Source organism: Staurois parvus, unplaced genomic scaffold, assembly GCF_062004578.1.
Source record: "Staurois parvus isolate SC_StPar_1 unplaced genomic scaffold, SC_StPar_1.0 ptg000409l, whole genome shotgun sequence".
Taxonomy (NCBI): domain Eukaryota; kingdom Metazoa; phylum Chordata; class Amphibia; order Anura; family Ranidae; genus Staurois; species Staurois parvus.
The window spans coordinates 3,483,147-3,509,428 of record NW_028318205.1 but is presented as its reverse complement, the minus strand read 5'-3'; the positions used below and the strand labels follow the sequence as shown (position 1 = coordinate 3,509,428).

General features: G+C 40.2%; 1 protein-coding gene across 2 annotated transcripts in view; it reads left to right on the top strand.

Moving 5' to 3' along the window:
• EIPR1 (EARP complex and GARP complex interacting protein 1) overlaps positions 1-26,282 on the top strand; it is a 306,520-nt gene that overhangs the window by 236,554 nt on the left and 43,684 nt on the right. The window lies entirely within an intron of this gene.

Sequence of the window (26,282 nt, the reverse complement as noted above, 5' to 3'; positions counted from 1 at the left end):
GTATATAATTATGTTTAGCAATTGTGACCCTCTTATCTACATTTAGAGACAAAACATGAACATTGGAACCATTATGGTCCCCAAAAGTCACAAATAATTAAAGTATTATTAAAGTTCAAACGGTTTAGTTGTAGATAAAGTATGCTTTATTGCTTACTAATGTTCCCCTAGACCAGCCTTTCTCCACCTTTCAACATAAAGGAATCCTTGAAATAAGTTTCTGGTCTCAGGGAACCCTTGCTAAAAAATACTATATGTATAACTCATGATACATTAGTGAGATGATCAGTGGGAAGAATACTCCTTAATCTTGTGGTCATTGGGAAGAATTACCCCTTTATAGATAGCTAGAAAGGTCAGTGGTGCCAATGGGAACTTATCTGAGAGGCAGAAATTGCTCATTGCTCAAGGAACCCCCAGCAACTTCTGGAGGAACCTTGCTTGAGAAACCCTGTCCTAGACAATAACAGCATTTATCCCTGGTAGTGCAGGGAATATCACTGCAAGCGTAACTTTGAATTTTTGCGCACAGTGTTCTACAACATTATGATCGACTTGCCTTTCAATTAGAGCCCTCCAGTGGCTCGCTGTTACCACTCCCAGCACTTCCATCTTTGCCCACTCTTCTTACAGGTTCACGTTCCCTGGCCATTTGAAATGCCAGCCTTGGTAACGTCGCTCCCACGCATGAGCACAGGAGTCACCATCATTGCGCAGCGTTCTCTGTATTCATGTTCTGTGAATGCAGAGAGTATTGCGCTTGCACTACGTACATCATTGGGAGCCAATGTTTATATCTCAAAAATGGTGCAAGGTTGATCCATTAATATGAGCAGCACAGTGGCTAAATAATTAGCACTTCTGCCTGGCAGTATTGTGTCGTTCCTGCCTGGAGTTTGTAAGTTCTCCCTGTGCCTACGTGGGTTTCCTCCGGGTACTCCGGCTTCCTCCGGGTACTCCGGTTTCCTGCCACACTCCAAAGACATGCTGGTAGGTTAATTGATTCCTGTCTAAATTGGCCCTAGTATGTGTATGTATGAATGTAAGTTAGGGAACTTAGATTGTACACCGCTTGAGGGTTAGAGACTGATGTGAATGTGCTCTATATATATATATATATATATATATATATATATATATATATATCATATGTAAAGTGCTGCATAAATTGACGGCTCTATATAAGTATATACGTACCTGAAATAATAAATGAATAAATAGGGCACCTTCAGGTAAGACTTTTATGAGCTTACCTGTAGAGCAATGTTAACATTTTTACTTAAATCCCACTTCAGTTATTATAACTGTGTAATACAAGATACAGAATATATAACATTTCTTAGGACCACAATTTGTAATGTACTGTATATCAGTAGACAGGATGCAAAGATCTTTTTGGTAACTAAGAGACGCTATGTCTACGTCTAAATTTCATGCAGCAAGCTTTGGTAATTGTTCCCTAAGGGGAGATCATGCCCATCATTCAGAACCTCTTTTAACATTTAGTGGTGATAAATAGCCATTTGATTACATGTGACAATGATATTTAATTGTTAACCCATAATATTCATGGTTAATATGCTGGAGTTTCATACCTCATCCAAATGTCCCTCTAGAAATAAACACCCCACTGACCACAGGAAGCTTTACACCCACACATGTTTAGATGGAAGAGAGGGAGGTTGTACAGAAGCAGTGGTAATGGGTTGCAATTCTGGTTAATTTGGCTTCATTGGGAGAACTGTATTAAACATAAATAAGACCATATCCAAACCCAAAAGCAGCAATTTTAAATATTTCAGTTTGCCATGCCTATATTTGCTAGCTACATTACTTTTCTTTTTTTGATTCTCTTATTTTTACCTGGTGATCTGGCCAGTAGCATGCTTCCTGTCTTAGGGTGGCTCCATGGAGTGGAGCACCCCCTTGGAAAGCAGCATTTGGATGTGCTTGACTAAAAATGTAAAGACAAGTTCCAACTAACACTTTTTGAGAAGTAACAGCAACAGTTTTTTTCTCTTGGGATAAAGGTTTTACATACATTTAATAAAAGCTGCTCATTGTAAGCACCCATCAGTGGTAAATGGTTTGTCTCAACCCTCTAACTGCCACTTTAATTAAAAAAATAAAAATGTGAACAGACAGGCTTGCCAACCATGTCCAGTAACATCTGTCACACCGTTTTAAAACATTCTGGGCATGAAGTGGTTAAAACAAGCTCATGGCTGCAGCTGCAGTGGAGATGTTCTTGTTTTCAAGTCTGTACTATAAAGATGACCTTATTGGTTGCTGTGGATAACACCTACACAGTCTATTAAGCCACTTTTAGAAATGTATCTTTATGTTGATAGTGTTTGCTTTAGATTAAGATTTACCTAAAATGCATTGTTATTAATAGTAGCAGAGAAAGTTTTTAGCAGATAAGAGAAATGTTATTGGAGTATACATTGTTAATATCTCCGGCAGAGAGTGAGAGCGTTCATAGCAGAAGTGGTAAACAGATTGAAATAGAATTTGCATTTTATTGCAGCCTTCCTTTGAAATGAGTGAAACGCGTTTCCCAAGAGATAAGGAGGTAGTCAGCTGGGTCTCTGTATGACAGTCACTGTGGTATCGCAATGCGATTGCACTGATGGCGCTCAAAGCTGATGTGTGAGACACGTGGGTTTAAAATATAGATTTCCTACGTCTTTCTATTTTTTGTTCATCCTTCCAAAACAAGTACACTATTAAACCAGACAGATATTGTGTGAATATTGCTCTAAACCAAATTAATTTTCAGCCATCATATTTCATTGTTTTGAGTGCTCTGAACTAATGAAAGGTGTAATGTTATTGGGTGCTAACTGATTAAATAAAATTTTGTACACCATGCTAGAACCCCCACTCTATGTTTTAAAGGTGATTTATGGCATTTTTAATTTATTTTTGAGGAGGGTGGTGTTAATGAAGTTTACTTAACTGCTTCCCAACCGCCCTATAGCAGAGCTACTGCTACAAGGCAGCAGGGCTGTGCAAAATCATGTGTATATATATGTGGTTTTGCATTTCCAGGTAGGGGGTGTGCACGCCGCCCTAGCCGCACTGCCATTGGCAGCTACAGCTGTCGATCACCGGGTCCCGGCTGGAAATTCCCCTCCGGTACCCAGCGATCACCAAGGAACACTGACAGGGAAGAGGTCTGTATGTAAACAATACAGATCTCTCCCCTGTCAGCACCAGCATGCTGCTTTGTATTGCTCTGCATAGCAGAACAATACAAAGCAGCATGCTTACATAGTAAAACACAACATAATGTGAAACTCACACAGTTAACCTTTTGATCACCCCAGATGTTAACCCCTTCCTGCCCAGTGTCAGTACAGTGTCAGTGCTTTTTATTAGCACTGATCACTATATTAGTGTCACTGGGGATGTCAGTGACAGTCAGTTCCCACCCAGAGTCAGAATGCCCACCGCAGTCCCACTATAAGTCGCTGACCGCCGCCATTTAGCAAAGACATGTAGCAGAGTACATTTTAGCCTAACTTTATGAAGAAATTAGATTGTTTAATTTTTTACTGGATATGCTTTATAGCAAAAAGTCTAAAATATTTTTTTTTCAAAATTGTTGGTTTTTTTATTTACAGAGCAAAAAATTAAAACCGCAGAGACGATCAAATACTACCAAAAGAAAGCTCCATTTGTGGGAAAAAAAAAGCACAGATTTAATTTAGGTGCAGCATTGCATGATCGTGTAATGGTCAGTAAAAATAACGCAGCACCGTATCACAAAAAAATGGCCTGATTAGGAAGGGGGGGTAAATCCTCTGGAGGGCAAGTGGTTAACCATTCTGACACTGGGTGGGAACTAACTGCCACTGACAGCCCCAGTGACACTAATACAGTGATCAGTGCTAATAAACAAATGTTCTTTAAAAGTGACTCAGCAATAAAGTGGATAATAAAGTTAATAAATGATGAATAAATATAAAAAATTCAAGAAATCAGAAGTTCAAAAGTGACAATTAGTGCTCTGAGGGTGCCTACTCTAGTAATAATCTGGTGCTTGTGCAAATTGGTGTAGTAAAATTGCGCACTCACCAGATGTGCAATATAAATGCGCATGTTAAATATATAGCCTGACGTCCTCTTAAGGAGATCAGGGTAGACCAGGTGGTGGATTATCCTCCCTCTGAAGGGCGAGCGGCACAGCAGATAGCTCCAGGACACTACGTAGATCCAAAATAGCCAGATGTCCCCTTATGGGTTGGGTGGGTGTTGCTACCTGGGTATACAAGAGATCCCCTCTCTGGATACTGGGTTGGATCTTTGATCTTGAATGGGCTTCTGAAAACCAATTACTTCACCAGGGAGTTAGACAAAGAAATGCCCATAGTGTAGTAGGTAAAGAGTAGTTTATTTAAGGGTATAATTCCCACAATTAAAAGTATTAGAACTGATGCATCGATATAGCAACTGAAATGATAAATAGAACTAACAGTCCAGATTCAAAGATGGCCGCCGGACCTCCACGAGGCACCGGTGGCGTGACGTCACGGCGTACCTGGCTCCTTACTATATCGATGCATCAGTTCTAATACTTTTAATTGTGGGAATTATGCCCTGCCGGCTTTCACCAAATCCCGGCCAAGAATTGTCAGCCGGAACCCGGTGATTGACATCTCCAGCAGCCAATAGTGGCGCAGATAGGGAGCGTGTGTCCCCTACCCGGAAATGCAAATCACGTATATTTACGTGATTTTGCACAAGCAGTACTTGTGCTATAGGGCAGAGAGCAAGTGTTAAAGTAAACCTGAAGCTAATTGTTTTTGTATAGGATGGGTAAAATGTCAGTAGGATCACCTTTACTTCTTGTCCTTTTACACTAAAGATTTCTGTTCTGTTCTTGTTTCAGTAACAACAAGTTTTCTCTTTGGATTTTTAGTTCCGTAACAGTGGTCAACCAGAGCAAATAGAGAGGATGGATCTCCCTAATGGGGAAACAGACCTGACAGAGGTTTCCTGGTCTATCCAAAACTAAGAAGAAAGTTTGGTGCTTAAATAAACTTTAATGTTATTAACTATATCAGGCTGCGTTAAAAAGGTAGTAAACCGCTAGAAAAAAAAGGGGCCCCTGCAGGTTTAGTTCATAATGTACTAGTATGGACCGCATACTAGTACATTATGACAGACTTGTATTTACACGGAGCCCTCCAGCACAGCGCTGTCACAGCTCCCCGGTGCTGCCATCTTCATCCGGTCTTCCTTCTGGTTTCGCGTGCTCCAGCCATATGAATGCTTGGGACCGCGATGACATCACTCCCACGCATGCGCAAGCCCTCGGCTACGTCACAGAGCTCTGAAGCTCTGGCACAATATGCCATCCCTTCAAATCGCATGCACCTGTGAGTCACTGGCTGCATGTTATGTGAATATCTTCTAAACAGTGCAAGTTTAGGACATGTTCACTGTACCTACAGGTAAGCCTTATTATAGACTTACCTGTTGGTACATGTTCTAAAGTGGACTTTACTTCCACTTTAATTGCTAAAAACAAAAGTTTAGTTTTTTTTTTATGTTTCTGCTTATTCAATTTTTCATATAGGCAGGGCTTGATTAGCTGCTTCCCCAAATACAGCTTTGAACCTGGAACTGATGTCATGTACATCACTTCTGGGTTCATTAGCCACAGGGGGAATTGGGAAACTGATTGCACTTTTCCATGGTCCTGGGCTTCCTCAGAGAAATGGGAGAGCCCGGGAACCACTGCTGGTATAGTTGACGGGGAGTCACACCTTCCGAGCCCTGCAAAAGTAATTAGGCAGCTCTTATGTTGCCCAGATCACTATACCTGAATGCCCATCGCCAACTCTAAAAATCAATACAAAGGTCATGGCTGCAGCAAAAGCTGTGAACTTGCTTTAACCCCTTGAATAGCAGGATATTACCGTATCTTGGTAGACAAGGGGTTTTGGCACCCAGGTTCTGTTTCCAAGAAGTAAAAATTTAGATTAACAGTATATAGATCGGTGTTTCACAACTTTTTTTTCAGTCAAGGCACCCTTTAAATTCTGCACAAAATCTTGGCAACCCATTCTAAAATGTAAAAAGATAACTATTATATTTTACATAATGGAGAAAGATCCACACCTTAGGACATCCAATAATAGAGGTGATTTATTCATCAAGGCGAATACACCTTTGCACACTGGTACTGACTAGTATTCCATTGTTTCTATTGTCCCTCAGTTTTTCTCTCTCCCCCAGCTAATGTTACCCCAGTGGTGATGAAGAGGGGCATGGGAGGGGCAAACAAGGATGCTCTGCAGACATCGAGCATCCTCCATATCAACCAATGACCAAATTGATTACTGGGATGCTGGCAGCTGGAAGGTTGTAATGGTGCACACTAAAACCTGTGACTTTGTGTAACTAAAAGGCAGACTTGACTTGTATACAATTTTTGGGCAACTTTTAGGCATTTTGTCAAGGCACCCCTGAAGAAACCGTGAAGTGGAGTTCCAGCTGAAAAAAATAAAATAAAAGTCAAATACAGCCACTTCCCTGTCTTTGTCCAGCGGTGTCCTCACCACTGCTGGTTTCACCGGCCATCTTCTCTCCCTGGCGCCGGAATCTCCAGTGTGGGCACCTGGCTGTGACAGCTTGCAGCTTCACAGCCGGGTACCCACTGCACATGCGCAAGAAGTGCTGTGCTTTGTGAATGGCTCCGTAGTCTTCTGGGACTTGTCACATGTCCCAGAAGACTACGGGGAGGGAGCACAACCTCCACTTCTGATCACCTAGGCGATCGCCATGGAAGTGGGAGCGGGTAACTGTCAAATTCGGGTACCCACTCCCCAAAGGTGCCAATCCTTAATGGGGAGTGGAGGACAAAGCATTAAAGCGTAACTTCCCCTTTTGGGTGGAGCTCCGCTTTAAGGCACCCTGGTTGAAAAGGCAGATATAGATTAATGAAAAGCTAGCGAGTTAACACATAAAGTTTTCTTAAAATTTGGATAGCACAGTTGGGCTGAATGTGCTCATCCGATGAAACAAAAAGCACACTTTTGTTTAAACTGAATTCACATCCACTCTTGAGCACGTCCTGTGTGGCAGGAAAGGCAGTTGTGCTGGGAAATGAGGTCCCATGTCTCCAGTACTCTTTCTTTATCACTCCTCCTCCATTTACCCTCCATGTTTTCCCCTTCCTTACACTTTTCTCACATTGCAACATGCTTTCTCTTAGGATAATCTGCTAATCCCAGTTTGGAGGAGGAACACAATGGATTTATTTTTGGAATTTGTGAGGGTGTTTCATACAAACCCCTTCTGTTGTAGGAAGTCTCTCCTGTGAGTTACAGTGGTTCAGTGGTTCATTATTTTAACTCAGTGTTTCTTAACCTTTTTTCAGTCAAGGAACCCTTTAAAATTCTGCACATCTTGAGGCACCCCATTCTAAAATGTAAAAAAGTAAACTAATAGTTTTCCACAAAGCAGCAACATCCACACATGTAGGACACTCAACTATAGATGTGATTTAGTCTTATAAAGCAAACACACCTTTGCACACTGGTACTGACTAGTATTCCAATGTTTCTTTTCTCCCTTAGTTTTTCCCCCTCACTCAGGTAATGTGACACCAGTGTGGACAGAGAAGGGCAGGGGACGGGCAAACAAGAATGCTATGTAAGCGCACGACGTCCTCCTTATCACTTGATGACACTGGTTGTTAGGATTCCAGTGGCTAGATGGTTGGAATGGTACTCAATGAAAACCTGTGACTTTGTGTAGCTAAAAGGCAGGCTTGATCTACCTTCTGGCTTGTATACACTTTTTGGGCAATTTTAAGGCATTTTGTCAAGGCTCTCCTGAAGACACCTGAAGGCACCCTGGTTGAAAAATGCTGCTACAACTTGTCTGGTTATACGTTGTTTTTTTCTGTTACAAATTAATGCTCCAAATTTCTAAAGAATAAATGTTTATTTGTGAAATAACAATTATATAAACCTAATTAAAATACAAAGCATCAGTTTTTAACTTTTAATTTAACCTCTAAAATAATGTAAGTCACGTATACCAAAACTTTTTATAATTTTTATTTAAGACACAGAGTATACAAGTGGCTTTTCTATTGTAGTCAACACACTTGTTCATACGTCCACCTCAATCTATACTATTGTTGCGTTTCTTTAATAATTACTGTATACATACAATAGACTTACACGCAGTCTCTTTTAAATAGAAGAAATGTGAAAATTTTTCTTTGTCTGTACATTAACACAAGGTATCCATAGTAACAAAAACGCAGCACAGATGCCCAGCCATGCAAATAAAATTGCATTAGAATGCACATGCTTTAAAGTCACATGAATATGTGTGCTATCAAATGCATTGATCTCAGTGTGTCCTAAAGATTGTTGACACTGTGTGGGGATTATTTTTGCCCATATACCACTAGTTTGTCCTAGGTTATCCAGTGCTGCTTTGTGAGCAATAAAATGACTAATATCATTCACTAACAATAAAGGAACTTTCTTGATATTTCCTCTTCCTGCTCCCTCTTATGTACCCCCCCCCCTTTTTTTAATAGATATATATATTTTTGATTTAAAGGTTGCAGAATAGTAAGAGCAGAATAGCAAGACACTCAGTAAAAATTATTGAGCTATCCATAAAATGACTAGTGTGTAGATAGCATAAAGAAAATAAAATATGGTTTTCTGTAAGTTTTATTTAATTTTACATTTTGTATGTATGTATGTATGTGGACGGGTGCTATGTGGTGGTGCTATTTGGATTGTGGTTCCTTTAAGAAAAATGTTTTGGGTACTCAGGGGTCTCGGCTGTGATTGGTGAGGAATTCTGGGCTGGTCAAGTAAAGGAGAGGACTGACTCGCAGCCCTCTCGGCATTAATAGTGGCTTATTTTGGAGGTCCAGGGTGACATTCGGGTGAGAAAAGGACCACCACTCCTGACTCCGAGGGTTTATACAGGGTTAAGCTCCTAGTGCTATTGGGTGAATTAGTAGTTGAGAGGAGACCTAGCTGTATTCTGATTGCCTTAAAGAAAACAAAAGACTTTTATGTCTTTAACGGCTGTTGCACGCGATCCCCAAGGTTCTATACTCCCTGAACTTTACAATATATATATATATATACTATATATATATCACACAGCCATAACGTTATGACCACTGACAGATAAAGTGTATTACATTGATTATCTCGTCACAATGGCACGAAAAAGTGGGTGAGATATATTAAGCAGCAAGTGAATATGTTGTTCCTGAAGTTGATGTGCTGACAGCAGAAAAAATGGGCAAGTGTAAGGATTTGATTGACTTTGACAAAGGCCAAATTGTACTGCCTAGACGTCAGAGCAACTCCAAAGCTACAGCTCTTGTTGGATGTTCTGAGTCTGCAGTGCCCGGGACCTGCCAAAAGTTGTCCAAGGAAGGAAAAACTGCAAACCAGGGACAGGGTCATGGGCAGCCAAGGCTCATCAATGTATTTGAAAAGCAAAAGCCAGACTGTATAGTTTGATCCAATAGAAGAGAATACTGTAGCTCATACTTATGAAAAAGTTCATGTTTGTTCCAATAGAAATAAGTCAGAAACACACTGCATCTCAGTTTTGTTGCATATGGGGCTGCATAGCCAAAGACAGGTTAGAGGATCCATGCTGGTCTCCACAGCCAAATCGCCTACAACGGGCATGTAAGCATCAGTACTGGACCAGGGAGCAATGGAAGAAGATGTCTTTGAGGTGTTGACTTGACCTCCATATTCTCCAGTTCTCATTCCAATTGAGCATCTGTGGGATGTGCTGGAAAAAACAACTTCGATCCATGGAAGCCCCATCTTAAAACATACAGGACTTAAACAATCTGCTACTAATGACTTGGTGCCAGATAGGACAGCATACCTACAGAGGCCTAGTGGAGGCCATGCCTCGACAGGTCAGGGCTGTTGTGGCAGTAAAATGGGGACCTACTGAATATCTCAATATTAGTTGGGTGGTCATATTATGATGGGCGGTCCTAATGTTATGGTTGATCTGTACGTGTGTGTATATATATATATATACAGTATATATATATATATATATGTGTGTGTGTGTGTGTGTGTATACATACACAGTTGTGCTCAAAAGTTTTCATACCCTGGCAGAAAATGCAAAATTTTGGCATTGATATTGAAAATATGACTGATCATGCCAAAAAATTTCCTTTTATTGAAGGATGATGTTCATATGAAGCCATTTATTATCAAATAGTTGTTTGGCTCCTTTTTAAATCATAACAGAACTCACCCAAATGGCCATGATTAAAAGTTTACATACCCTGGATTGTTTGGCCTTGGTACAGACACACACGGGTTAAAATGCCAGTTAGAGGTTAATGTCCCACACCTGTGGCTTTTTAAATTGCATTTAGTGTCAGTGTATAAATAGTCAATGAGTTTGTTAGTTCTTACGTGGAAGCACTGACTAGGCTAGATACTGAGCCATGGGGATCAGAAAAGAATTGTCAAAAGTCCTGCTTAACAAGGTAATGAAACTTTAAAAAAATGATGGAAAGGGACATAAAAAGATGTCCAAAGCCTTGACTATGCCAATCAGTACTGGATAAAACAAAAACTGTGTCTTCATTTCTGGCTACAAAGCAACAAAATGTAATTATTTTAAAGGGGGTGATTCTTTTCTTTCTATCTATCTAATTTATTTTTGTCAGAAAATATTTAAAAAATTACAAAGGATTCCCATCATAAGGGGTGAGTCGCTAGGATGCATCTTCTTTTAAGTATAAATTGCAGCTTGAGCTATACAGCCTGTACATATAAAAGGTTTTTTTCTAACATGCAAATTGATATAAATGTAAAAAGGAATAAAAAAACTCTACATGCTGGCTCAAAAAGAGAACATAAAATCTGAATATTCAGTATTTACTTTATTAAACAAATCGTGTACAAATTAGTACACATTACCTTTAAGTTTAAGTTAAAGTAACATGTCACAATTCTTGGCAATTTAAAATAAATATGCATGGAAAAATGCATAAAAACAGAACAGTGAAAACAGTGAAAAGCAGGTTAAATAGAAATACGGGCAACTATTCATGTCCCTTTCAACCTCCAAGTCCTGCTATTAAAGGCTAAGTCATAAATAGCATCCCCAAAGCCAATATACTCCCACCTGCCCATACCTGATTTGCACGTTGCATCTTCCTGTTTTTTTTGCCTGGCTGTATGTGGCCCCGCTCACACAGCTGTGTCATTCAATTGTGGAATTATTTATTATTTTACTACTAGTCCTATCTGCTATTGCAGCAGGGAGGCTATGCAGAACCACAGGGCAATCTCCATCCCATCACTACCTTGTAGTCCAGGCCCACTTTCTCCAGGTAGGCCTGCACCATGCAGATCTAAGCTTGAGGGGAAACAATGCAAGAGCCTGTGCATTGCACCCACAGTGCACTGATTGCAGGTGCAATGCTCTGCTGACTCTGTTGTCAAAAAAGAGTAAATGCAGCAACATTGATCTAACGATCAATGTACATTTACTCATTTTTGCAAAGTAATACAAATGTGCACTAGGTCTTTAATCCTTTCATATGATAGGTGACTTCTCTGACCAATAGGGAGGCTTCAATTGTGTGAGGAGGCAGGGCCCTAGCGCAGCCTTTGTGTGGAAACTAGACATTTCTTTTAGCTTTAGTTGCTTATTTGGCTGGTTCTGTTGATTATTTTTAGGCATATTTTTCATGGAAGCTAACTTCTGCTTTCTCATCATATCCTTAAACAGAATTTCCCACTCCTGTGACCAGTTTCTTTACAGTACTGAAAATGAGTGGGGAAATAAATTGAGAGTTACTTAAAGAGTAACTCCAATTTTGTTGAGCTAAAACCCATTCCTCTCTGGGTGATCAATGTACATTGCAAGGATTTTAACCTCTTGGCGCCGGCCACACGCAAATGTGCGGCCTCCCGACGTCTGGGCCTTGACACCAAGCAGCCACAGATTTGCGTGCAATTAAGAAAAACATATGCGATGAGAGCGCACGCCCTACGTGCTCCCAGCACACATGTCCGGTACTCATGGAAAGGTCCCGATCTCCTCTTTTCCTCTTTTGATCGGGACCTTTCCCTATTATGTGATGGCGAATCACGGCCGTCACATGACCCTAAAACCCCGCCTCCCGGCTTCTGAAACCCTTAAAGGGCCGAGAGGCACTGGCGCCAAGGGGTTAACAAACTTTGTTGCAGATTCCTACCTTTTTGTTACTCTAGTTAAGTAGCTGTTTATCTGTGTTCATGTGCAAAGTGACTGTGAATGGGAGTGATTTTTATAATAATCAGCCGCTGCACTTGGGTTCTAATGAGGAAAGCTCCAGGGTCTGCATCCTTTTAAATGTTATTATCTTTTGAGAGTCTCTTGTCAAAGATGAGATTTTTGTTGCAGGTGATGCACAAAATTTGAGTTGAATCTTAGTGAGACTTCTGGGAAAATCAGTAAGCCAATCACAGAAGCAGGAAATTATATTTTTGGGGGGTGTTTAGTATACCTACTGTGTACAGAAGACCTCCAGGTTGCCATATTGCATTACACAGAACATTACAGCACTGCAGATTAAAAAGAAAAGATATTTTTTAATCTAATTTAACTACAATATGACTTGTGTAGCAATTGTATATGCAATATATTTTTTTATTTTCTATTTTATTTTTTCTCAAATGCGGAGTTACCCTTTAAATGGCTGGATTACCTATACATTGCCATATCTAAAAGAAGAAAAGCGAGCGCTAAAACCATCAGCAGCTAATGCACCAATAAAAGGCAACCAAAACAACCTTCCAAAGTACTCAAATAAACATATAGGTGCAGTGCTAGAATATACAGGATATCCCAGAAATGTATAATGCACAAAATGAAATTGTTATACAGGTCATAAGTGACAAAGTGCAAATAAAGTGCAAGCAATCACAGTAGGTGTTCATAAAGTGACAGTAGTGAGCACACAATGGTGCTAATGAATCAATCAATATTGCACAAGCATTCACAAATAGTGAAGATCCAAAATTGGTCTCAAATAAGTGCTCCAGGTAATCATCCAGGTGGTGTGTTTTAAATGTGTTAAGATTACGCACTCACCAGATGCACAATCAGAATGCGCATTTGCGTGTATAGTATCAGCCGAAGGTCCCTTTAAGGATATGTACAGCCAGGTCTGGTAAGAAAACCTCACTTCCCCTGGGTCATCTGCCTCCACTCCGCCGTCCTCCGGAATGGGCTCTGTGATAGTATTGGTTCATATAGAGCCAAAAAGAAGGATGCCCATAGTGTAGTATTCTTTAAAATAGCTCATTTATTCTGGTTAGCATAGATAAACACACATAACACACTGACCATCTGTGAATCCATTACGGAGGACGGCTGAGTGGAGGCAGATGACCCAGGGGAAGTGAGCTTTTCTGACCAGACCTGGCTGTACATACCCTTAAAAGGACCTTCAGCTGATACTATACACGCAAATGCGCATTCTGATTGCTGGTGAGTGCGTAATCTTAACACATTTACAACACACCAAATGGATGATTACCTGAAGCACTTATTTGAGACCAATTTTGGATCTTCACTATTTGTGGACGCTTGTGCAATATTGATCGATTCATTAGCACCATTGTGTGCTCACTACTGTCACTTTATTAACACCTACTGTGATTGCTTGCACTTTATTTGCACTTTGTCACTTATGACCTGTATAACAATTTCATTTTGTGCATTATACATTTCTGGGATATCCTGTATATTCTAGCACTGCACCTATATGTTTATTTGAGTACTTTGGAAGGTTGTTTTGGTTGCCTTTTATTGGTGCATTAGCTGCTGATGGTTTTAGCGCTTGCTTTTCTTCTTTTAGCTACAGCAAGGTATAGGTCATCCAGCCATTTAAAGGGTAACTCTGCATTTGAGAAAAAATAAAATCGCAAATAAAAAAATATATTGCATATACAATTGCTACACAAGTCATATTGTAGTTAAATTAGATTAAAAAATACCTTTTCTTTTTAATCTGCAGTGCTGTAATGTTCTGTGTAATGCAATATGGCAACCTGATTGATTCATTAGCACCATTGTGTGCTCACTACTGTCACTTTATTAACACCTACTGTGATTGTTTGCACTTTTTTTGCACTTTGTCACTTATGACCTGTATAACAATTTCATTTTGTGCATTATACATTTCTAGGATATCCTGTATATTCTAGCGCTATACCTTGCTGTGTTTGCACTGAGAAGTGTAAGAGAGGTTTTACATTTTTAGGCAAGGGTGTCCCACTTGTATCCCCACAAATTAACAGTTTTACCAGGAAGCTCAGCAGTAATGTGAGAAGACTGGTAAAGAAAATAACCACTTTAAAGTACTTTTGTAAGTCACACTAAAATAATCAAACTAAAACAGAGGCCAGGTGGTATGAGGTTTCTGCTCTTACTTTCACATTTCTTTCCTTGATGCTCTGATCCCCCAGTAGAGTCCTGAGAAAAATCATAGAATTTCCTTGGACAAAATGTACATGGACAACCCCATTTCCTCCCACAAATTGGCACATTGTGCCTGAGCAATCTATTACAGTGGCCAATCCCTATTATGTATGAGACAGAAGGGTGAGCTTGCCTTTTTAATCAACAGGTGTTTGCAAAGTAATTTGGGAACCTCCAGCAGCAGGTCAGGGTGGTGTGATCAGAGTTATTGTTCTATTCATGGGTCAAAATGCATCATTTGTGAATGTTTTTCACATGGAATGAATTAATCGCAGTTGCTTTTATTCTAAAGAAATAAAGTGAGATTTTATTTATTTGATGTATGTGCTAAACACTTTCACTTTAGTACAGAGTTGCTTCTAGCAACCCCGCTATTTGCAGTAATCCCCAGAAAGATTTTTATGACTTCCACTTTACATGCCTAGCAAGAAACTAACAATTTGGCTTCACAGTAAAGCTAGCAGTTTCTTTTAGCCATTCACATTAAACTTTGACTATGGCTGTGTTCTGAAAAGATTATAAGTCCTGCATACCAGTAGGGAAATAGAAAACTGAAAATGGTATATGTGGCTATGAATGGAAAGTTCATTTATCCAACATTGGGGGACTCAGGATCATCCAAAGAATGTGCATTTTTGGAATTTTCCAAAGAATGTACATTTTTAGGCCTGGGGAGATGGAGTACTGTTGGATACCATGGGTGCTTACTTGTCTCTGGGGACACCATGGTAATCAGCCAGGAAAGTTAAACCCAACAGATATGGGAATGCTAGGAAAATCTGGGAATTCATATACATACTGTAAATGACCATTGTCTGACAGTATCCCGCTAGACTGGGGAACGTTAATTTTATGTTCTAAGGCAATATTATGGCGCTATGTATGTATAGCTAACTAAGTGGAAAGGGAAGGGAAAGAATATTATGACACAGTCCATAGATAGTCCCTTGTGTATGGAGTCCTTTATGTATAAATAAAACAGTATACTTCGGTACGGCTGCAGCTCCCTAAGAAAAGGATTGGATGCAGTCATCTGTAATAAAGGCAAAAACACAGGAAGCACCACCACCTAAGCGTAGTATGTAAAAAAGAATACCAAGAAAGGATAAAAATTAAGATTTGCACTCACATTTATTAAAAGGATAAAAGCATGTATGCACACACTTCCATTGGAGGACTGCAGAGCTGGGTAGGGTCGCGGCTGGGGCGGTAAAGCAAGGATCAAGGCTAATAGGATAGGCATGCGGATTGTCCTGGTAATGGTGCTGATGGCGTGGGGGGAGTGGTTATGCATTTCAAGGCAACAAGGACCACCCCTTTATTAAACCATATAATGGGATTGGACAGAGCGCTTTTGAAAGGAAAGGAGGTGAGAACTGGGCAGGCTCTATGTAAATTTTTTTGATGGATCGTGGAGGACCAGCGGTCTGCTGATATATGCAATATAGGAATAATAAGTTGGACTTAATTAATGACCTGTAGTTCCACAAATGGAACAAGAATAAAAGCAAAACCAAACAAAAAACAACTGGTAGTACACAAAGAACAAAAAAAAAGTAGTAATAGGTTATCTAGAGCAATATATCAATCTGTATATCGGTTTAAATTCCCCCACGTTTATGTAACTTGTTCAGATAATGCAGGTGTTAACATGAGCGCATGCCTAATAGTTGACAATGTAGCCAATATAGTACCAACCCACCAAGAACAGAGAAACAGATAAAGCAGATCGTTAACACATCATGTGCAAGTATCCGGTAACTGCAGCCACTTATCCCAAATTTTGTTCTAGTTATATGGGCACCCTCTATGCATATACATGCATGCATATCAGTTATTTATATGTTCTATTGACCTCTGCAATTAGTGGTGCACTGAAATGAAAATTATAGTGCCAAAACCAAAAATTCAGTATGCACTTGGCTGAAAACCGAAACCGAAATGGACAGTTTTAAAAAAATATAATTGTATTATATTCGGCTTTTTAATTAATATGAATTTAAATAAACATAAATGTAAAAAATACAATTTAGTAACATAAAATAACTTTTGACATAAATTTGTGTACAGTGTTGCATGACTGTGCAATTGTCAGTTAAAAAAAAACGCAGCGCCGCATAGCAAAATATAGCCTGGTCATGAAGGGGGTAAATGTTCCAGAGGTCAAGTGGCTATTTGCTAAATTAGAAAAAAATGCAATACCCTTTGCTCAGTAAATAACAATGATCTCTTTCTAAATGGCATGCATAATCATGTAATGTATGTATTTTATTCTTTTTCACTTAACTCTAAATTTGGAAAGAAATCCAGCTGATATTATCTTTCTCACCTATATCATATAATGTAGGTCCATTCAAGGAGAGCCGAAGCTTGCTCTCCCAGAGCTAGTCCCTTAAATGTGCTGTAAGCTATCACCTAGCATTGCAGACACTACCACTGGGCGTATGCAACTGCGGAGCCTAGAGATGGGGCCACTACCATTGAGCATGCGCAACCACAAAGCCAAGGCATCCTCACTGCGCAGCTGCGCCTCCCCCTGAAGGAGGAGGGAGGCAACGCGACCCATTGCTCCCTAGTGAGAATGGGGCAGGGCGGAACCAGGATGTCACAGCCGCACCTACTCCCTTCATGCACTGCCCAATGGGCAGCTGGTAGCAGCCGAATGCCTGAGGGCTGCAACAGATGAGCTATTGTCAGCACCTGTATCAGTTCACTTTTTCCTGTCGGCGGCTACTTTCAGCCGATACGTTTCGGTTGATCCCTATCTGCAATCCAATCTGACAGTTATGGAGAAAGAGCCTGTATCCACGTCCTGGCAATAAGCTTTCAGGCACCAAATAATTTATTGTAAAAAAGTATTTTGAAATTTTTCAGATTTCAGGGCAGTAAAAAGCCCCAGCAAACCAGGTTTAGGGTCAAGGGACAGAGATGTTCCCAGATTGTCATGGAGAACCTGATTAACTTGGGCCCAAAACTTCTGAATTCTAGGGCAAGACCATAAGAGATGAAAGAATGTGGCCAGCGTCACAAACATTTCAGACACATTGGGCTATTTATTAGGTCGAAATTTGGCCATATGGACTGGGGTTAGAACACTTGTACTGGATGTATTTCAGTAAAGATCCATATGCACACATTTATTTTTCCTAGAGCTTCTTGAGGAAAAACAAACTCACACTATTAGAAGTGGAGCTCTTGACACAATTCACAGTACATCCAAGTCAGCTGCTTGTTTAGCATATGTGCTTTTATTGCTGTTATTATTCCTTAACGGTGATAGGCAGCAACAAGGTGCCTCGCCCACATTAATTCCAATTTCCTCTTCACTGTGCAATAACCAGATGCACAGATTGATTGTAAGGAAGCGTTCATGAGGATTGCTGTCGGACAATTGACACAAATTATGAACAGGCAGACGACGGGACCTTGGTTTAGTCTCTTTAATGTTGTGCCTGATGTGTTAGATCCTCAGCCTCAAACCCATCTCCTTCTGGACATATTTTCAGTGCAGACGTCTCATAATGAAGAGGGTGGGCAGTGTCAGAGCAAGCTGCATTCAATTAAGGCACAATGAACGCACTGGAAGCTAAATCCATTTAAACTAATGTCACATTATGTCAATTTACTTGATGAGGCATGGCAATCCTTCTTCGTAATGGCAGGTTGCAATGCTGCTTTGTATTATTAATGATAGGCTGCAAATCATCAGTGTACCGTATAGGTGTTGCGGCAGGAGTCTGTCTCGAACGGTATGTTCAGGGAGAGGAGTTCAAACATTACAATACGCATGCCTGCTATGATAGGAATTATATTTGTGCCTGGTAGATTGTTTGAGAATGGTTTGAATTTGTGAAAATATTAGCTGAATACCCTGCAAAGATCAGCAAATGCATTGGTTATTTGCCATATGAGATGTGTCTTCAGAAATCAGTGTGGCTTGCTGCTTTTCTGTTTACTTTTTTGTTTTGTTTTTTATACTAAAATTAATTTTGTTGCAAATTTGTAGCTGCATTCCAGGCACACAACCGAACAGTTGGAAAACATACAATACATTGTTGACTTCATTGAATTTAAAGCGACTCTAATACAAAAATAAATATGTGAACAAAGTGCTCCCTGCAAATGAAGATACTGTCATGTTGCCCATGATAGCAATCTGTGCTGTAATTATGGGAACCTGTCACTGTCATGCCCAATTTCTAGTTTCTTTTGCAAACTCAACAGCACTACAAGACACAAAGGTGAGACAGAAGCAACGGGAAAGGTGAGTATTTACTATCTTCTTTTGCAGGGGGCACATTGTTATTTTTAAGTGGAACTGTAGCATGGGGAACGGTGACAGCACTTGAAATAATTATTATTATTATTATTATTACTACGAGTTTATATAGCGCCAAAGGGTTTGCTCAGCGCTGTACAATAGGGGGGGACAATACATGGCACAGTACAACAAAGACAGACAGCGTACGAGGGGTAAGAGGGCCCTACTCTTACGAGCTTACAATCTAGGAGAAAGTATACTTGTACATTAAGGCAAAGCTCTAAGTTTGCCCTGTTTCGGTGATGACAACTCTGTGCTCTTCCTTACTATTCCACAGCCGCTGGTACCATCTTGACAGAAGCTTTTTCTGTTGCTGACATCTTCCTTCGTAGGTCGTAAAGTGGCCTGAGCTTACTGCAGTTACTGCATATGCCTAAAGCCTAACTTTGGACATTACTGAAAGGAATGAGAAGTGTTCCTTGTGCTGGTTCCTGCTCTGTTAGTTGAAATCTTCCATTCTCCTCCCCCTCGATACCCTGCTGCGGTAATCTTCCTGTGCTGCTGGAATTAATATGAGCCCCTGGACCTGTCCTAGGCACTAGGTAACAGTGTCGACTATGCACGCCTTTTCCACCTGCCTCCTCCTCCATTCATAGAAGGTGTACTATAACTTTCAGCAATGAAAAGCCCTATATTAATAGAGGAGGAGGTGGACCCTTCATTCATGCACCCATCTTCCATTCATAGAATCCTTTTTATTGCTAGAAGCTGTAGTACAGTTTAATGAATGGGGGGTTGGGTGTAGAAAGAGTGAGCCTAGTTAGCAGTCTTGATGAGTGGTCCAGAGGCTTATATTACCTCTAACCCCCGCAGCACTGGAATATAACCAATGCAGGGCTATGGGTAGGATGGCTGTCAGAGGATGTTATATTTCTGTCTTTCTGTGTTTTAATTAGAGAATGGAAGCTTGGCAGGCTGCCATGTCACTACTGATACTGGAAAACAGGGCAAGCTGAGCTGCTAAAGTGAACGGTAATGCTTCTGCAGTTAGCTTGTTTTAAAAGATTTACTGTAAATATGTTAATAAATATATATATATATATATATATATATATTTATTTGAATTCCCAGAACAATGTGGTCAATGACCCAGCCCTGCTATGTAGACAATAAAGGGGTGGAAGCACCATGATGAGGTCACTCCTGTGCTCTCCTGTTGTAATTGTAGAGTGACTGTGCTTGGCAAAGCGGTAGAGACCTATTTAACTTCTAGAACTGACCTTCCTCTTCTTCTAGTCTAAATGCTAACTGACCTTCCTCTTTTAGTCTAAATGCTGTTGTGCAGAGAGTTGCTTGTAACTCAGCTACAGTATCAGGTGAGCGGTTCACCCACTGGGTTAATATTGATTCCTTTACATATATTGTATATTAGAACCACCTTTAAATTTGTTAATCGCTTTTAGAGTTGTTTGTGCCCTGCTGAGGAGTCCACAGAAGGATCAACTGGTTTCATTTCTGTCTTTTAGTTATCCATTAATCTTCCAATTTCAACTGAGACTTTATATTTAAACATACTGAGGTACTCAAAGGAATTGCATGGTCACAGCATACATCTTCATTCTATAACATCAGCATTGTAAGCATCCTGAAACTTCTCTGAGCTCCTTTTTAGAAGACAAGGCAGGCTCTGCAAATGTGTGACCCAGGACATACTTATCACATAATTCAAAGAAGTTCTGTAAGTGTGTGGGGATCTTCACAAAGTAAACTTACAAACTTCAAGATTGTTCAGAGTAATAGCAGTAGGCAAAAATTAAATTAAATACATCATAAAAATGAATATATGATTTTATTCTTTGACCATAGATACTCTTTAACCACTTCAATACTAGACACTTACACCCCCTTCCCGCCCACACCAATTTTCAGATTTCAACTCTGTCACACTTTGAATGACAGTTACTCAGTCATGAAACACTACCCATATGAAATTTTTAGCATTTTTACACACAAATAGAGCTTTCTTTTGGTGATATTAAATCACCACTAGGTTTTTTATTTTTTGTTAAATAAAAGAAAAAACACTGAACATTTTGAGAAAAAAAAAAAATCTTCGTTTCTATTAAACTTTGCAAATAAATAATTTTTATTCTTTGCTGATGTCTGCTGATGAGTCTGCACTGATGGACACTGATGAACTTTACTGATGGGCACTGAGGGGGCTGCACTAGTTATCAGTGCACTGATGATCAGGGCACTGTGCATCAGTGTAAAATACTGTACTCACTGTTCCCCTCACAGATCTTGCTCTCCTTCCCTCACACACGGCCTGTGTGTGAGTAGAGGAGAGCTAACAACTTGCAAAGGAATTTATTCTGTTTATACTCTGATTGGACACAGCTGATTACATGGTAAAGAACAGATGTGATTGGCCCTTACCTTGACCTGTGATCTGCTGTGTCCAAAGCACACAGCGGTTACAGAGCGCTCCTGTTGTGCATGGGAGTGGGCAAGGAAGGCTGGAGGCTCGCAAGTGGGAGGACGTTCAGGGACACCTTTCCAGAGCTGCTGTGGATAAATGGTTAAAGTGGTTGTAAACCCTCACCTTGTAAAACAACTCATTCAGTTTAAAATAGAAATGAAAAGCAAAACATTTATGTATAGATATAAAAAGACAAAATTATACATACCTTTTCTTCCAGCTTTTTTTACAAATTTTATACACATTCCCTCCGTTTTCAGCTGCGTAAGAGCTGGGGGAGGAGAAACAGCAGCACAATGATCTTCCCAGTGATAGGCTGTGCGGGGGGGAGGGGGGTCCGATAAAGTCTGATCATTGGAAGAGAGCAGGCTGAGTTCCCGCACAGCTATAAAACTGACCACGCTTTGCTCTCCTGTCTAGTGTAGTTAGTTTTAAGAAGAGGGACTGCCAGGAACATTAGGGATTTCAGGAAGCATTACATAAAGAACAGGATATTTTTTCATACAGATACATGGTATAGCAGGCACATATCAGGAAAATGAAATGTTGGGTGTACGTATTCTTTAATATACAGTACATATTCAGGTTGTACTCATGTAATGATTTTCTTAATGAATGTTTATCCTGCGACTAATCTTTCTTTTTGCCTTGTCATTAGAAAACCATACCCATTTCACAAGTCTGGAGCGCAACATTGCTGTACATATTGATTACCAATCACTTTAAAGAAAGGCATATTATCGTCCAGTGACATTCAAACAAATTATTATGTATTGTAAGGGGAACGGAACTATACTCATTCATACATTTTACAGATATCTTTTATTAAGGGATGTCTGTTGTCTCATACAGAAGCTCCCATTTCTAAGTGATGACACAGAGATATCAAAAGAACTTGGCGCATTACTGAAGCTACTGAGGAACAGTGCCATTATATTAAGGTTTTTAAAAACAGGTCTGAGATGCTGATCTGAGGTTCTTCAGAAAGCATGTCATTTGACACATCTATGGTAGAGTTACCACCTTAACCTTGGAGTTGTCAGGTTCGCTAATGATGACATCCCTCGTCTGACTCCACAGCTAATCTGATATTCAATCCTGTGTTCCCTATACCGTGGCTTGGAAACCTCCTATGGCTATCAGTTCTTGTTTATTTGCTGACTGAGCTGCATTTTCTGTAGGGGAATCGTCTTTTTTTTTTTTTCAGTAGCATTTTTTTTCTCCCAAATGAATCCCGATGTGCACTTCTAATATGAGTAGTGTGGCAAACCAGTCAGAAGCCAGTTATCTGGTAATTTTTGGCATCCAGAGATCCAGATACATGCAAATACTTGAATGTATAAAGAGGTTTGGTTGTATTTATCCAGCATGTCCAATTCTAGTGGGTTGATTATTTAATTTGGTTTAAAAGATTCTGTAGGTAAATAAAACAAGTTTTCTGGGGAATGCTAAGGGTTAACATTAAGGTAAGATCTAAGTGTTTTAATCATGTATGTTCATTTTACATGGTTTAAACTAACTTTTACTATAGGCTTCAGAACTATAAAGAATTATAAAGATTTGTGTTACCTGACTTAGCTCGTATTTTTTATTTTTTTTTGTATAATTCTTTGTTTATAGAATCAGGGGCGGACTGACAACTCATGGGGCCCCCGGGCAATAGGGGATCACGGGGCCCCTGTGTCCTTGCCCAAACTCAAAACAGCCTGTGAAAAAGGTATCAGGGGCATCTCATGGGGCCCCTACTGACCCTGGGCCCTTGGACAGTGCCCGAGTTTCCAAATGGTCAGTCCGCCCCTGTATAGAATTCAACTTCCAAAGAGATTACAGCAAGATGGGAGTCAAAAAGAAAAAAAACATATCACATATTGCCAGCTAGAGAGGAATATTCCACATTTTCTTATTACAGGAAGATCGCATAGATATTTTTTGGTCAATCATGTGCTTCGTGGAGAACTCTATAGTAGTATAGATAACTTGTTGTTTATATCCATATGTACCACAAAAAAGAATATCTGTTCATTGGATAGGACTATTTGTAGAATTCAGATTTTTAATTAAGTAACAAAAACAACAGATAATGCATGAACACGATTTTAAGGGTCGGGAAAGGAAGTGGAGATCTAGGATGAAAAGTCCCTAGAATTGGGACCAAAAATATAGGACAAAAGGGGGACGGTGTCTTCCACTGGATTTGAGTGGAGAAGATAAATGGAGATCAGGCATCAACCTATTTTGTTCAGACCTAGCAGAGGTGAAAATAACTGAAAAAAAAGGGAGGGGGCCAAAATAAAGAAAAAAAAATGGGGGGCCTCCAGGGAACCAAGGCAATTCTACTGTGTTTATAGAATTTGCATATGCACGGGAGTGATATCCTCGCAGTACAAACTTTCAAGCTGCCGGAGCCTGCGAACCTGGAAGGAAGATGGAAGCGCACAGCTAGAGGGCTTCATTCTAAGGTAAGTATTTCATAATGTGCTGGTATGCGATGCATACTAGCACATTATGCCTTTGCCTTTCAGGGGATTTTTTTTTTTGCTCCTTAATGTCGCAGTTTTCTACCAGTTTAAGATTGATTTTTTTTGCAGGAATAGAGTTGTGAAGAAGGGAAATCTGTAAATTGCACTGAGATTCTCCTCACATTCTCCCAGAAATATGAGAGCTAGGAGCAGTCCCAGAATATGTGCAGTAAAGTGCCTCTACAGTCTACACTACTAGCAATGATCTGGGAGGGAGAGTGTACTTAGCTGTAATTTTACTTTGTGAGTTTTTTCTCCTAGTTTTTATTACTTTGTGGTAAACTGCTAAGAGGATTTTTTGTCAGTTAAATTTCAGTCTTGATAAATAAGATGCAGTGTATATAACAGTGGACAGTCAAGTTCTGCATCTCAAATCAAACTTTAATGACTTCAAGGAAATAACCCTTTTATGTCCAGAGGTCACCGATGCGTCGATATTATATTTAATTTGGCAACATTGGTATGCATCTGTTAACCTAGCAATAACATTTGCCTACATAAATAATTTTTACATTGTTTAGGGTCGTATAAGGCAGGCGATAGATGATGCAACCACGGGTTGTGTTGATGAGGGAGCTATTGTGTTCTCCTGGCGGGGGGAATGCAGGGAGCTGTCCCTGTCAGGAGAACACAATGATTATAGCTAGAGGCTGTAGCTGCTGGCAATAATCACATCCAAAAAATCTAACATGCTGGTTGTACCCAAGTCGATCGATGGATCAATCAGCCTGCCCATAAATGGATTAGAAACTCAGCTGGTCCCCGCTGGGCTGGGCGAGATTCAAACCATCTATGGTCAGCTTAAGACTTTTGTTTGGTAAAATAACTGAATAAATATGCTACTCATATTTAATTTTGTAGGCTGAAAATAATAGATACTATTTTTGAACGTATAAAAAAAATACTGTCTTCTTTGGCACATATCAGGGATGCCCACTCTCTCCGATGCTTTTTGCTTTAGCCATCGAACCCCTCGCCCTTTTAATTTGAGCCAATCCCAATATTCAGGGTCTACAGGTTGGCGGACAAAGCCACAAACTCTGCCTTTTCGCGGATGACGTCTTGCTTTTTATGACATCCCCACTAACCTCAGCCCCCAACCTACTCCATCTTCTAAAAAACTTTGGTTGAATATCTGGCCTTCAAGTTAGCCCCAAAAAATCAATGGTGTTAAATATATCAATGCCTCTGCTAGAGCTAGCCCAATTACAAGCCGCTCTACTGTTCTCTTGGTCCCCCCCGCTCCATCTCTTATCTTGGCATTAAACTGATGGCTATCTATCTGACCTATACTCAGCCAACTACCCTCCCATCTTGACCCATATTACTAATCTTATGACCAAATGGTCTACTCTCCCACTAGCATGGATGGGTAGAATCACAGTAATAAAAATGGCCATCCTACCCAAAATCTTGTATTTATTCAGAGTGCTTCCCATCCCAGTGCCAGCCTACTTTCTTCGCATCCTACAACGACGCATTTCTACCTTCGTCTGGGGCTCCATCCACCCCAGTATTCCTTGTGTGACCATTCACAAGCCTAAACCACTTAGTGACCCCGGCCTGTCTAATTTTACTAAATATTACTACGCAGCCCATATTCCACAGTTTATCTAGATACCATGCAACCTCTGAAACCCACTATGGGTAGCTTTGGAGTCTGTAGACTGTGATCCCTTATCCGTCGCTAATCTTCTCTGGCTCCAACCCTCAGACTGTCGAACAATCCACAACCCAATCACATGCCATTTCCTTACCCTCTGGGACCAGCTCAAAACCCAACACACCCTTCAATTACCCCATAATCCCTTACTCTCTTTTCTTCATAACCATGCCTTCTATCTACCCTGGTCCTCTCCACTCTCCTTCGCAGCCTGGTCCTCAGCAAACTTGATCCGAGCTTACACTTTTTTTTTTACCTTGAATGGGATTAAATTCTTTCCCTCCCTTTGTGAATCATATTCTCTCCCGGCATCCAAGATCTTCAGATACCTCCAACTCAAACATTTATTCACCCCCTTGACCACACTAGACTCCTCTACCCTGTCCATGACCTTCTTTGAGAGATCTTGCTTGTAAAAGTAACCCACATAGACAAGGCCTTATCTCGGCACTCTATTCACAACTCCTAGCCTCCAGAACCCCCTCCTATGTCGCTAAGTGGGAAGAAGACCTTGGACCCCTGTTGGACACGGCTGATTGAGGCCAAATTTTGTTAACCACCAAATCCTCCTCACAAAATATAGTTGTATTAGACTAAACAAAAAAGAAATATTGGAGTGTACTCCAGTGTCAGGTCACTTCCAATTTTATGATACATTAGTGCCACGTCCTAGTTCATCAGACTAAAAAATGGGGAGGGAAAAAATGGACTTTAGAGGCACAGACACCATGAACACATATCAGTAAAATCATTTGTACTTTATTAAGACTATAAGTCATGAAACAAAAAACATTTTTTTGTTAAAAATTCCATTGTACAATGTCCCCACGGACA